Source organism: Amblyomma mixtum, chromosome 5 (genome assembly GCF_055824585.1).
Source record: "Amblyomma mixtum isolate Tamu chromosome 5, ASM5582458v1, whole genome shotgun sequence".
NCBI classification, from domain to species: domain Eukaryota; kingdom Metazoa; phylum Arthropoda; class Arachnida; order Ixodida; family Ixodidae; genus Amblyomma; species Amblyomma mixtum.
The window spans coordinates 46,095,069-46,110,076 of NC_143016.1; the positions used below are offsets into that span (position 1 = coordinate 46,095,069).

The window sequence follows — 15,008 nt, forward strand, 5'->3', positions numbered from 1 at the left end:
CAGTATTTTCAGCCGTGAACTTATAATAGCAACGGAAATATTTGTAGTAACAACAGAATTTTCTGTATCGTGATATCACTTGTCGCAGCGACATAACTGCAGAAAAATGCCGTACTACTACACAAAAATCTGTCGTGACGACAAAACGAAAACACATTTTATTGTATTCTGAGCATGACTGTCATTTTATTCGCCTAAGGTATTTTCTTAGAGTTGAAATACGTCCCACAGTGGCGATGTTGTTTTAAAGGAACGCTTCAAATCTCCAGCGCTTAATCACGACAGCGCCAGTCAGTACAATAACATCTAGCAGGCCTTGGCTTCTCTATTCAATTACGACAAGAGAAAGCCTTAGCACTTCCGTCGTCTATTTCTGCGAAGTCGGCTTCCCCTCATTGTTCCATGTCGTACAAATGGTGGCACAACAAAGTTTTAGTACAGATTATGCAGTCGTGCGTCGCGCATTTTAGGAAGCAGATTATGTTCGTATAGGTAGCGCGTGACAAAAGAAGGTTCACCTTTGAAGCAGAAATGAGTGTTCAGCACTTCATTCTCTCTTTACAGATAGCCAGTTGTGCCTTCATATGGTAGTTGCAATGCGGAGAAGCCAACTCAGGGAATTATGAATAGGGTCCAATACCGTAAGTATAAAGTCCCTACTTGTAAAGCGATAATGAGCATAACGCTAAAACGAACGAAATGAACTCTGTGGACACTTTTCTTGCACCCTAGTATTAATTATTTTAGCGTAAATGGAGAATAAAAATGGGCGAAGGGAACCAGGCGTGCGAAAGAGATAGCTATTCTTGTACTCCTCTGGAGTAGCCGTTACTTGCACGGCATCCACTGCGTTTTACCTAAATCGACGGAAAATGGCTATAAACGTTGTTTAATACCACAACGTAGTATATTCAATTCCATTCACATGCAGGTATACAGCAGGTAGTGTTATGTTCCCTCAATAATTACGACCGCCAACGCTTTAACGTTGCAAGAAAAATAAAAGGGAGACAACCTGTCACGTGCCGAAAGAAATGCAGACGTCCTCAGGGAAGCGGCCAGTTTCTCTGGTCTTTTACTAGACTTAAAATAAACGGAAAAAGGAGCAAAAAAAAAGGCAGAATAAGAAACTCACAAGAAAAGGAGGAAAACAGCAAAAACAAACAAAAAAGAAATCGGCTCGCACCGCTTCCAGGAAGGTCTTAAATGGCAGTCAGACAAAGCAGCAGTTTTCCAGAAAACGTGATCCGTATATAGCGGCACCAGCGGGACCATTGCGTGCCTAAGGCGTTTAGAGCTGCTTGCCGCGGGTCGGTATTCCGCGGGCGCTGAAGCAGGGGTCTCCGTCCAGGCGGCCGGCCGGCCACCCACGGACATTAGGACAGAGCCGAGGGTGAGTGGCGGCCGTCTGTCCGGCATCTCATTCACGACTCCCGTTCCTCTCAAGTTTTCCTTCCTCCAACGGGACAAGGCGTCATCGAGAAAACTCACGGTGCCATGCCGCGCGCGTGCGCGCATCGAAAGAGAAAGAGAGAAGAGTGTTCACGCGAGGGAGAGTCCCCCCCCCCCCCCCCCCCCCTTCCCCCCAGACGCGGAAGGCGCGAACTGTGTCACACCTCGGGGAACAGTGGTGGTGGATGCGGAGACAGAGAGAGGAGAGCGGAGGCAGGCTTTACGCTGCTGGCCTGCTCAGAGGTCCTTTTCTTCATCTTACTCCCACTTTAGTTTTTTTCTTCTTTTTCAACAAAAGATAGGTAAAAGCGCGCGCAAAAGACACATCTCGCGGGGAAGTTGAATACCACACCGGTGAGCGCGCACGGCTCTGCCCGAGACACACGCCTGGCATTGTGCGAATGCCGGAGAAGAAAGGAGGAGGAGGAGCGGGCCTTCCTTCCGCACGAGTCGTCGAGTGACGACGGACGGGCCCCAGTGCCGCCCAGCGATGAAGCCCGGCCGAGGAAGAGGTCGACACTGGCTTCGCCGCTCGAGGACGGCAGCTTACGGCGGCCCTGCTCGGGGCGTGCGCAGCGCGAGGTCGGCCGACACGGAGAGAGCAACAGCAGCAGCGCCCAGTATGCAGCACGGGAGCGGCGGGCCGCTGGGCATGCACGCTGGCCACCGCTGGACTCTTTGTAACCGTCGGAAACGCTGCACGGCCGCCGCTAAGCCCCCCTTCGGCCCCCGCCATCGCCGCTGCGGTAGTAGTATTACGCGCGGGAATATAGGCCATCGCAGCGGAAGGCACGCACAGCCGTACAAAAGGCAAGCGGACGCAGCAGCAGCGTCGCGGGGGGAAGCCAAGGCGGCTGGGCGCTCGCTCCTCGGGCCGACCGGCTGGTCACGCCGATTCATTGCCAGCGCGGCCGCCGCCGCTGGGTGCGCGCGCGTTCAGAACGACGGCGTTTTGTCTGCGCCGAAGCGGCGCAGAGACAAAACGTTCCAATGGCCGACTGACGCGGTCGTCCTCCTTACGTCTCTCCGGACGGGAGGGCGGTGTGCCATTGTGGCTCGGCGCAGCTGCTCCGGGCTGTGCTGTTGCGCCGTTAGCGCGTTTGCTGTGTGCAATAGTTGTAGCAATAGTAGTCGTCGTGGTAGCAGTAGTAGCACTATTAGAAAATAGAAGTTGTGGCACTTATAGTTTTACTATTAAGTAGAAGTGGTAGTATCTGTAGTGGTGGAGGAGGAGGAACAAGAGGAAAGGAAGGGAGGTTAACCGGAAGAATAATCGGTTGGCTACCCCACACGAGGGGAACGGTGTGTGGGGATAAAAAAAAAATGAAAGAGAAAAGAGAGTAGCAGAAAATTGAAGTCACTATGAAAAGTCAACGTTCGTTAAAGTCAAAGAATAGCATGCAGGTCAGTAGTAATAGCAGCAGTAGTTATAGCAGTAATATTAGTAGCAGCAGTAGCAGTAGTAGAAGGAACAGTCTAGTAAGTAGTAGTAGCAGCGATACTATGAGTAGAAATAATTGTAGTATTTTAGCAATATTATTATCAGCAGTAATAGCAGTAATAATAATAGTAGTATCAGTTAATTGTAGCAGTAGTAATAATAGTACCTGTAATATAGTAATAGCATGAAAAGCAGTGGTAGTAGCACTATACTGCTGCTACTAGTAACAGTAGCAGCAGCAGTAGCAGTAATAGCACTGTGGTAATTGCAATAAGCAGCGTTAGCCCTGCAGAGTGCCGGAAAATGCGGCCGCCCGGCCACCGCCCGTCACAAGGAATAGATATGGACCGACTATGCAGTACAGCATCATATGCGGCAGTCAGTGCAAGAATTTCTACCGAGTGCGGTGAGGGTGCACCCAAGCCCAAGTAGTGGTTGTATTTAGACGCGTTTGCTGTCTCTGCACAGAAGGAACGCAGGAAGTCACGTGATTGAGGCCCACAGGCTATTGCCAGGGGTAGTTTTTGGAGGCAGCGACGTGCACTGTGAACAAGCGTACGCGCCCATCCTGTAATTATGGTAAGTAATGTACTCGAGCCAATTAGCTCGACTTTACGGACACTCTGAGTTTAATCACTTGAGTTTTAGGTCACGGACGAATCATTGAGCGGGCTATGGAAGACGTAGCGGAAGAAGGACCAGGCTAAATTTAACGCTGTTAGAGTGCTTGAATGCATTCAGTGTTGAAATACTCGGACGTGCATAAAAAAAAATTCGACGTTTTAAACTTAAACAAATATCCTGGTAAAACAAGGATCGTTTCCGAGTTCGGATCATCCTATCCATTTGGTAAGTGTACGTAGGTGTATACGGATTATAGATGGTCAGCGCGGACACTCCACCACTAAAGGATTAATTTGAGCGGCTGTTGACAAGCACATCAAGCTATAGCTGCATGCTAGAATTTTGCTTAAAAAACAGTAGCTATCAAGCTGGACAATAGTCGTAAATATCCTGTGCTTGGCTGGCTGTACGGTGACTGCAGTCTTAGCTGCAGACATAGGACCTGCTCGTAAGAGTCAATAACTACTCTAGTAAAATTGTTCAAAGTTATCACACAAAGAGAAAGAAAAAAAAGCACCTAGAAAAAAAAAATGAGCCTGATAGCTTGCGATGTACAGCCAAAGTTTAGGATGGTCAAACCGGGTGAAAGTTCTGTCCCCACAAAATATTGCCGCAAAGGCTCCAACAGAGAATAAAGAACAGCATAAAACAACATCTAGCAGTTATTTTAGAACTGGGGGTAAGGAGTAAATCTGCGAACTTTAACGCACGTCGAGCAGCGTGCGCATGTGCTGATTAACGTTGATCATCATCATCGCCACCAACACAAGAACGGCCACCATCATCATCATCATCCTAGTGCAGCCCACTGCAACACAAGGGTGTCTGCAAATGGCGTCCAAATATATTCTCGTCTAAAGCCAGCAGTGGACCCCGATATTTCAGCAAATTCTCCAAGTTCACCCTCCGCCCCCCTAATCCGTGTCTAGCATTACCAACATCATTGTAAATAATTGATTACCATTATCCGAGCCAAACGCTCGGTCAGTGCAACCTTGTTCACCATAGCCGTCCCCAAAGCGAAGAAACAATGGGGATGATATCTCAAGGATGGCCCAGATAGGGGCTCGCCGAGGTGAAGGTTTCTGATAATGAAACAGTTTACGCGCATCTTACATGCGCTTTTTTTTTTTTGGATATACTTGCTCTCACATTAGTCATTAGTCTACATTCACCAGCCTTTTGTTGGCTGCCCTGGTCACATTATTCAGATTGTGACACGTCTTTGACGTCCTAATGAAAGACATTCATCAACGCGCCATCACTAAATGCTCTCGCATTTTTCTTCCAGCAAATGTTACGCGTAACATTGAAACAAATTACATATACGAAAGGTTTCCAACCGCAGTAGAAAAATCGAAGTACAGCACATTGGACTGCTCGTGCATGCGCAAATTGAAGCTGGAGGCCACGGCAGTACCACACGAACCGAAACACACCTTATGTCCCGCTGTCGATCCGCCAATAATCAGATCACTCTCAGTGGAGGCCAAGGCGTCCATTATTCACGAGCGGCGGCGAAAGCGCCCCTTGCCGCATTCTTTTGCTCTGTTTTTCTTTATTTTTTGTCTGCGCCAAGATACGGCATCGGCACGCCGCTGCAACACTTGGAACAGACACACTTTCTCGAAATGGCCGTTTCTGTCACCCCCTCCAGCTTTCTCCGCATTTCATGACGCCAGGCGCAGCCCAGGGAGGCGTGCCTAAACGCATCTTTTTTTTTTTTTTTTTCCTTCGAGCATCGAGGAGAACAGGGTCAGCAAACTGGCGACGACAAAGATCGACACCCAGTGTCCTTGCACAACTCGCGAAGCCGGCATGCCCGCACGTCCATGTGAGCGGTCGAGGCACACGCCTCTCTCCCCCTCTCCCCCAAACACCCTTCTTTCCCGGCCTCCAGATCGTCGTCGGCGTCTAAAATGGCTCGAAATAGAAGTTCCCGCGCGAGCGGGAGCCGAGAAAATTCGGCGATACGGCAGCAGTAGTAGCAGCCTGTGCAGCGCCATGCCTCGTAGGAAACAAAACGCGGCGCCGAAGTGGGAAAAGTTTGCTGCTGGAATGGCAGCCGTTGTAGCCACGGGCGGGTACCGCGCCCCGCGCGAAGTGCGCCGAAAGGACCGAGCGCGCCTTAGCCTGTGTGTGTGTGTGTGTTTGTGAGCGCGCGCACCATGCGCTTGCCAATGAAGCAAATCCGTGTCAGGAAGACGGGTCTGCACAAGGCGGCTCCCATCCTGCGTCCCCTTAGTTTAATCTTGCTGATCGAGCCCGCCCGACTCTTTCTGGGTGCACCGCCTTACTCCCGTTTCCTTGGTGCGCCCCTCAAGGCCGGCAAATGCGTAAAGAAAAAGAAAAATGTAATACGTCCGAAATTTTTTCCCGCCCCCAAGGGTGGCGAGGAAGTCAGGGAGATGGGAGGTAGCGATTCTCACTACTCGAGAGTCCATTCCGAAATTAAAGTATCGGTCACGACAGTGCTGCTGCTGCCACTGTTACTAATACTCAAGCCAAAGAAATGTGGACGTGGGTTTTTAGTCCATGCGGCTGCCACCGCTTGCTGCATGGCGCTGCGCATCAAAAATTGTAGTCTGAATTCTGGACGTTTTTGATCACCTTACTGATTTCCTATGGCTGTCAAAATCTCCGGTGAGAGCGCAGTAAGTATTTCGCAAATAAGATTCTGCAGCGCGTCATAGGAGCAAGCTATCAGTATCAACACATTCGCGTGCCGTTGCTTAGCTTTCAGTCTTGACTTTTAGCGCGCGAAAAAAGGACAAAACACGAAGGTAGACAACAGGACGAGGCGCTTTGTCTTGTTGTCTACCTTCGTTTCTCGTCCTTTTTTCGCGCCTTAAAAATCAAGCAATGAACCGAAACCGAATAGCCAAACAGCAAATTCTCTTAAGCTTTAGCTTTCTATGATTATAAATGAAAATATTTCTTTCAGTTACGCTGTGTTAGCGGCTGACAGTAGGCACCAGTTGATGATGTCTAGGAAAGCTGGACATGTTCCAATACTACTAATAATAATGACACTGTCACTACTGCTTCGTCTGCCACTACTACTACTACTACTACTACTACTACTACTACTACTACTACTACTACTACTACTAGTACCAGTACGCTACTGTAGCTACTTCCGGCTACGGCTGCCCAGTCAATGTCCATCGGAGGGAGTCTCTAGTGGTTCGAGCAAGTGGAGAGGGAAATAAAAAGGCAGCGAGAGAAAGGCACTGGCAACCTGTTTTACACATATTTAAAGAAAGGGGCTGTAGTACAAAGAAATGCATAGATACAGAATAAAAATAAACCAAAAATAGTGCAAACAAGAAGCATCACTAATCTTCTCCGGGAGAGAGGAAGAAAGAAAAAAAATATTCTAAACGGCTTAGAGCCGTTTTCGATGTGGAGAAGCTGGAAGCTTTCTATAATCGTGAAGGTTGCCGGGGGGAGACTTTGAACTGATTTTGCCATTGTTATTCGGTAGCCTTGCAGCTGGGTGGCCAGCTCAGAACTGACTCAAGGTAGGAAGTCTCAGCTTTCTTTTTTTCTTGGAGCCTCTGTGTAGTGCTGCCGGCCTTTTGCTTTTCTCCGTTCCCAGCTTTTAGAAAACAAGTTAACGATTCTTACTAAAAATCACAGTGAATTTTCGAAAAGATAAGAAGAATCGCGAACACTACTGACAACATGAATAAAAAATTGTTGCCTGCTTCGGATTCATGTAGTGTCTACATTCTAGCGCCAATACTGGCAAGGAGGGGGGGGGGGGGGGGGGCGAGAGCCTGAGACCCGCCTGATTTTAAGCACCGGGCCAAGGTAACTCTAGAGAAAAATCTATGATCACATAGAATTAACAATAAAATTTGTTCTCGTTCAACAAACATACGTACTAACTACATCGGGCATAAGCATAGAGTTATATTGTTGTTTTGTCCTCCTCCTAACAGCCATCGTCGATTTATTCCTTACTCACTGCCTGTTCTTCTGCGGACACTTACGCCACGCGACGTGGGCACCCTTGGCTCCTTCAAACGCCCGATTCCGCCAAAGCAATCATGGTTGAATGGCCTATTGGAAGCTATTGACATATTAGATTCGATTATTGGTTCAAGCTAACGGTACACGGGGGTCTTTGTTTCACTGGATGATGACCGCTCTGGGGATAGACTTTGCTTCACCGTGAGTTTCGTGCATAAAAATGGCGTACGCATGCGCACCTTAGCATGCACAGAGGCTGGACAGGTTGATATAATTACGCTTCTTCGAGTGCAAGGCAAAGTTTATTCCATGCACATATCTTTTTCCCATTTCAGAAAGGCACGACTATGGAGTCTGCATTATTTAGACGATACATATAAAACCTCTGCCTGGACAAGGACAAATGTGGAGATCAGTTATGAAGACCGGCAGTTTAGGTGGGTCATTGACTGTGCCCGGTGTGAGGCACATCATGAACCTTTCCTGCGTTTGCGTTCTCCTGCGATGACGCCCTGCTGAACGGATGTCGGCATCCTACGAAAGTTTTGGTGCGCGACCATGCCTCCGCAGTCGTAATATAGTAAGCAAAACCGAGCCACGTTACATAAAATCATACAGAATACTACTTCAGCATAAAATAACCCTTGCTCTCCATTTTGTCCGTCGTTATACACTCAGCAAACAACTTCCCAGGCTGCTACACAACCATCTATACTTTGCTTAGCGTGCCCTAATGCAGGACGCCTCATTTACGCGTCACATTAAGTGCAGTCAAAGCGAGACCTGCCCCGTTTCTTTCTGTGCAGAATTCATGTTAACAATAGCTCCTCTGTGCATCGTTTTCCGGCCTCTTCAGGCAGTCTCATCTGTGTGCGCCGCGTCACCGAAACAATGCAGTGCGTTATTCTAGGCTGCCCAATTGAGTGCACTGAGCGGAGTTCGTCTTTTTTGAGACCCGGGCAACCTGGCACTTCCTCCGGCTTGACTCGCTGTCGTTTCCGCGTGCAAGTCTAGTACACTTGGCGAACGAGCGTAACGTCCTTACATGCTATAAAGTAAACACACACAAAAAAAACGCTCCGCTTTCTGCCCCCTTTTTTTTCTTTTTTTCCCCCCGAACCCTCCTTACGGCCTAAACGGAAGTAGTGTACCTAAATGATCTCCCCAGGCAGCAGTTAAAGAAAGGATTTGTTTTTCCCGGAAAAGGCAGACCCTCTAGCGAAGTGACTCTGCCTGGCGCAAAGGTTCTCCTACGATGGAGCCGGTGTCGTGAGATGCGCATTGACGTCTAGATACTTTTATTTCTTGAACCGACGAGCGGAATTATAGCGAAGCTAAAATAAGACTTGAACATGTGGCGCTCTTAATCGCTAGTCTTACTTCTCCTCGAAAAAAAAAAAAAAAAACAACAGTCTTCCCTTTGCAGTAAGATTTTAGATCGCTACGTTAGCACATCAATGGTTTCCAATACGCCAATGATCAATCTTTCGTCTCCCGCCCCTAATCCGTTCAACGCATACTCTTTGGTAGAACACATTTGGGTTGTGATGGCTTCTTGCGTATACACACTGCTAAGGTATCCTCAATGCTCAAGAATGCACTCAGGTATGTACAGTCTTTGCTAAAAGTAACCCGGCACAGGTGGTTTGTTAATTAGCCGCGTAGCGAAGCACTCATGACAGTCCTTAAGCTCTGATTCTGTGTAAAGAAAGGTAAGACCTTGTCCTTACAAGATGGCACCGTTCGGTCTTTAGGGCTGCTGTAAATGCACCGTTATACGTTTGAGAAGCAAGAACCTATTGCTCGGTTACCTTTGGCAAAGACTGCACATATACCTGACGTGATAGGAGCGCCACGTGAAGTCATAAATCCCACGGCGATGATAAGTGTCCCGCCTGTAGTGTCGATTTGGCTTACTATAATACCGAATTAGCAAATAATTGCTCATGTTGCGACACATTTTAAGTTAATTAGAGCCATTTTCCTATGCCGCACACAAAAAAATGTGTCTATTTTCCGGCTTTATCGCTGCCTGCCCTCATTGTGATATGACGGCGTGGAGAGGCGGTGCTTGTTAGTGCGAATTGCTCCAAAATGGTGTCGATGACTATCGCGGAGTAGCGTTGCCTATATGAGATAGAAAGTAGACAAGAGACATATTTCAACCGGAAGAAACCTGAGTGAAAGAAGTCTCTTCGCCCGCGTTTGTTGTTTGCCAAGAAACCAGCGCTGGCAAATATGTAAGGGAAGTCGCCGCAATAAATAAAAAAAAGAAAGAGATGGCTTCCTACGCAATGAAGGAATGTCGTAACTCTCAGCCTGATATTCATCCACAGGATGAATCGACGGAAACTTCGTCTGCAAAGATTTCAGCTCACAAGAAAATATACTCAGCTCGAAGAATTGACTTCTGCGGGAAGAACACCTCCACAGCTATGTAGCCGACGGGAGAGGTCACCGCCATTGAGATTCATGCTAGGCGGGGAAACTGGCTTTTCAATTACCGGAAAAGCTGATTACCTCAGGCTCACGACCAGTATCTTATTTAGACATTCTGTTGTGGCGGCGAGCGATCTGATTACTTCAGACATGGAAGCCTAAACCAGCTTCTTGATTCTCTTTTTTTGAGCGCAAGCGGTTAATTGATTCCATTATGCAGCTTAACAATTTACACACGGAAGTAAATCATACATAATTGAAGCACAACGATATCTTATAGCGCCAAGAGCAGCCTTTTTTCGTTTTGGAACATGATGCAAGACAATCTGGCAGGTAGTCAGACAGAGCAGCTTTCTTTTTTTTTTTTGTTCAGACGAGTCCATGAAGAAGATCGAATTATAAGTGGCTGCTTTCCTACATCTTGGCTGGTCGCCATTTGGATGTCTGAACAGGGCGCGCAGCAAGATGGGCAGCACAAGATTCACGATGCGAAGAGATAAGAAGAAATACAGGTGTCATTTTTCAAGCCTTTAGTATTAACGGGATTCCGTTAGAGCCACGTTAATTAAGATTCGCTGAGCACCCATCGAAATCTACTGCGGCTGCGCGCAAGGCTTCAGTTTTAGTGGACGGCCCAGGAGTCCCACTCAGGAAGCGTTCTCTTGGACGACATTTTGCTGATTTTTTGCCCTGCGTATGGAGTCGACTGTGAAAGTAGTGGTCTTCCAAAACTGTTTCTACTCATTCTTTTTCTCTTTGTTATTGTTTCCTTAATATCTGCTACGTGGAAAAGGAGACTAACTGCACGTGACACACTGACAAATTCAGTAGTTGTGCTTCAAGTGACACGAAAATATGGTTGGAGTTGGAACAGATTTAGTGCGCATGGCATCGCAAGGTAATTTTTTTATTTTTCTGTACTCGCTGACGTTAAGTTCGATTTTTACAGTAAATATAAATCTTGCAATGGAAAGGCACACAGAAGAACTGAGAAGAGTGCAAAATGGAACCCTTTAGTCGTGGCACATGCAAATCATGCTTGTGGCTAGAACGGTCACAACTCAAATAGATGCAAGTAGGTCAAACTAAAGCGGTATTTGACACCAAGAAATAGCATGGCCTACTCATTTCTGGCTACCTGATGTTTGCTGGAACAAAAACTGCACAGATTAAAAGCAGATAACTAACGGAATCCAAAGCACTCGCTATGGACACGTCAGATAGTACGTATGGAAGGTAACAGTCGGATGCAATGGATCGCCTTCGATAAAGCGACAGTTGCTCCGCTAAACCACCACCAACCCCTTCCTCACACTCCCCTCGAGACCGATAGTCACGGCCAGAAGAGAAATACTTCATCACACGCTCTCTCACCTGCTTCGTTCTCAAGGCTTCTCTGTCCGGCGAGCTGTGACACAGCGCGAGCCAAAGATCCCGGGCACCAGACCACAACCGTTATCTCTCAGAACGCGATGAGACTCCGTCGTCGGTCAACTCTTTTCTTTCCTCTCTTCCGACTATCGGTGAGTCAATCCAGGATGGTCAGCGCACTAGTATAAGCAGCGTCGCGTCGTCCACTGGCAGTAGTGTAGTCGCAAACGCTCAACCCGGCGTCCAGGCCCGGGGCGGAAAAGGGGGTGGGGGGGGTGGAGGAGGTCGTCACGCCACGCACTCACGCACACACGCACGCACGGATCGAGAAGAAGAAGAAGCGCTGGAAGACGAGAGGCCGACGAGCGAGGAACAACTCCACGTTGGCGGCGCAAGAGGAGAGCAACAGGCAGCAGCGGAGGCCGCCGAGCAAGCAGCAGGAGCCCGGTCGCGAGCGGCGCGCGGATTTTTCGTCGGGACAGGTTCCCTTCCTCGGGCGGCAAGAAGGGGGCGCCCAAGGAGTGGCTGGACCGGTCGACGCCGCCGAACCGGGTCGCCGCCGAGCGAGGGGAAGAAGTGCGGCGAGATGCCGCCGCCGCCGCCTCGGAGCGCCGGGCCCGCGCGCGCCGGCCTCAGCGTCGCGAGCAGCGCGCCGCAACCGTTGCCGCCGTAGCCCGCAGCAGCACGGCGCCGGCGGCAGCTCTCGCGCCTCCAAGGTCAAGGCATCCAGAGCCGCCACGCGCAAGTTTGCGCGTGTGTGTGCCTGGCTCCCCGCCTCACCAGCGGCAGCGCCCACAGGCACCACTGCGGCACTGGGGTCAACAAAAACGGAAGCCCCCCCCATCTCTTCCGGTGATTCTGCCGCAGCGCTGCATCCAGGAAGCATGCGGCCGCATTCGGCAGTGCACTTGTAGAGCGGTGTTTCTTGCTACGCTACACCAGAAGTTGTCTCTGCAGTTACCAAATGCGTAAAATTTATGCAACTTTGTTGCTTTGCTTCGCAAGGCGCGAAGGAAAGTTGTGTGTTCATGAAACGGCTCTTCACACTACTTCCGGTCGGCTGAGGAATGGTGAAATTCCGGAAGCGGCAACCTATAGACTGGAAGGCCATGGCTTGTGTATCTTCAGAACAGCTACGTATGTGGTGTGTAGTTGTTCTGAAGGTAAATATGCGAGTAACGCCCCTTTTGTGGACGGTCTCTCTGCTACACTTTGCAGTAAACATGGCGACGACGATTTAAGCCAATGTAAAACGATGTTCTTTCTCTTGATCAAGACGACGAGCGTCGCCTGCTCTTTATTGACGACATTCGATTTATTTACGTATTGGTGCCATGCACTGTACACATTTCATTTACTTTGTGCAGCTTTCTAATTTTTTTTTTTTTTTTTGACGATTGAAACTCCTTTTTTCACATTATAGGTCTTCGTTATTGGAGGCCGGCATTACAGGAGAATTCGCGAGATCAACCTTGACAGACTTCCAACAGCCTTTCCTTCAATTGGTATGCTAGTCGTTCACGTTGTTTTCGAGGTTAGTTTCACTGTGCGTCGACGATTTTGCTTCATTAAAAAGCCTCGAAGAACCTCCTACAAGCGCGTGCTGCTCTCGAAGAAAGCTTGCTGGATGACACACGAAAATTGCATAAATGCAAGGCTAGGTTATCCCTACCATTTAATACGGGCTGAGTCTTTCTATCGCCTAATATTACACCGAACTTTTTCATTTCTATCGCTCGCTCCACAGTTCTTGGCATCGTTTCTAGCCATTCTGTCAGCCTCTGAGATAGGTGAGTACCGGCAATAAAATAATGGTTGTAAACCTGCCTTGTCAAGGATACCTGCGAGCATGTTGCTCGTAATTCAGCATAGCTACAGGAAAACGCACTCAACCTGGTTTTCATTCGCCCGCCAATTCCTCTCTCTCATAGATATATGATCTGTTGTGACTACTTGGCCTAATAGACTTACTGCTCTCAGTGTGTTGTTAGCTATCGCTCACGGTTGCTCCTTTCCGAATCTTTTCAAAATTACATTCAAGGCTAAGTTTCTAAAGCAAGGGTAACTACGTTAAACAGTTTGAAACATAGTATCAAGAAAGAATAAGCGAAGAAAGAAATGGATTGTGGCTCGGGGCGCTGCATTTGAAGCGAGCGATTAACCTCAGCGATTCAGTAGTGGTTTACGATTGCGAAATAGGCCCGAACGAGATGTAATGCTAGGCGGTAGACACAAGCACGCGGGTGGTCGCATTTTGCGGAAAATCGCTGAACTCTCGATGCAGCGATCAGGGTGGTTCAGGGTTGCGTTGCGTAGTGCTCACACAAGAGCAGCGAAATCGACTGGTTATGCAAATGCGTTATTGCGGAGTCCCTGCACGCTAAAGCGATTAGCGAGGCGCTGCAGAAATGCATCTGTTCTTGTTTTCATAATTAAGGTTAAGTCTAACCGCAATTCATATGCGCATTAGTGACGATTGTTTGGAACATGCATATTAACAAGCTCCGTCTCTCTGCGCCGGCTTGCCCTGCGTATAAAAAGCGCTCACTGTGGGCAACGTAAGCCAATGGAATGCACAGCGTAGTCACCGTTCCGTAAAAAGTGTTAAAGGTCCCATCCAGCGAAGAAACCGCTGTGGTTGGCGTCGTCAGGAAATCGGGATTGGACGAGAGAGTCGTGACGTCACAGCTGTACGTGTAATTCAAAAACCCCACTAAGATCACGCAGTACAACAGCGATGACGTCACTACACAACTACTCATTGATTTACAAGGTCGTGACGTCATTCCACCAGCATTACGTAGTGCCTCTGCAGAAGAAGAGCAATTGCACTGAAAAGAAAAATAGCCAAGCCGAGACTCGAAACCGCTGTCAGTTGGGTTGTGGGCCGGGCGCATTAACCCTTGATCTCTGAGGAACATTCGCTCGACTCGGTCAAAGGGAGGCGTTTTGTGTCTTGTGGTAATAAAAAAGAAAAATAAATTTAAAAAAGCAACTAAAATTAAGAATAACGAACAGTGTCCATGTCTGTGAAACGATATGCAAAGAGGACCCCAGGCCGCTGTAGGGACCCATCAACGCTATTACGTCATTCTCTTAAGGAGGAGCTTAAGTGTAACCCGAATTTTTAACTTTCATCAGCTGTAATTACTGATTTCATTATTATTATTATTATCATTATTAGCAGTAGCAGTAGTAGTAGTAGTAGTAGTAGTAGTAGTAGTAGTAGTAGTAGTAGTAGTAGTAGTAGCAGCAGTGTTGTTGCTGGTTGCTGGCATACAAGTCAGTTGGATGTCACGGTGCGTTTGTGGATAGCATGAATTTGGGGATGTTTTTTTTTTCTGTGGCCTCATCAAGAAGCTGCTGATTTATACTAGACTTTATAGGTGAGCGGACGGAGAGAAAAATGGAATGTTCACATCTCTGAGCTCAGCGGGTACTTCAGTGGAGAGCATCAGAAGAAGAAAGAAAGAAAGAAAGAAAGAAAGAAAGAAAGAAAGGAAGAAACGAAGAAAGAAAGAAGGAAAGAAAGAAAGAAAGAAAGAAAGGAAGGAAGAAGGAAAGAAAGAAAGAAAGGAAGGAAGAAAGAAAGAAAGAAAGAAAGAAAGAAAGAAAGAAAGAAAGAAAGAAAGAAAGAAAGAAAGAAAGAAAGAAAGAAAGAAAGAAAGAAAGAAAGAAAGGAAGAAAGGAAGAAAGAACTGCC

General features: G+C 47.9%; 1 protein-coding gene across 4 annotated transcripts in view; it reads right to left on the minus strand.

The window, feature by feature from the left end:
* LOC149341971 (uncharacterized) overlaps positions 1-15,008 on the minus strand; it is a 280,723-nt gene that overhangs the window by 178,963 nt on the left and 86,752 nt on the right. For 2 of the 4 annotated variants that reach the window (XM_089544276.1, XM_089544273.1), the window contains exon 1: positions 11,309-11,891. The exons of the other annotated variants lie outside the window; for them this stretch is intronic. The gene's annotated coding sequence lies outside the window, so the exon portion shown is untranslated. Of the gene's footprint in view, positions 1-11,308; positions 11,892-15,008 lie in introns of those variants that run through there. 4 annotated transcript variants of the gene reach the window in all.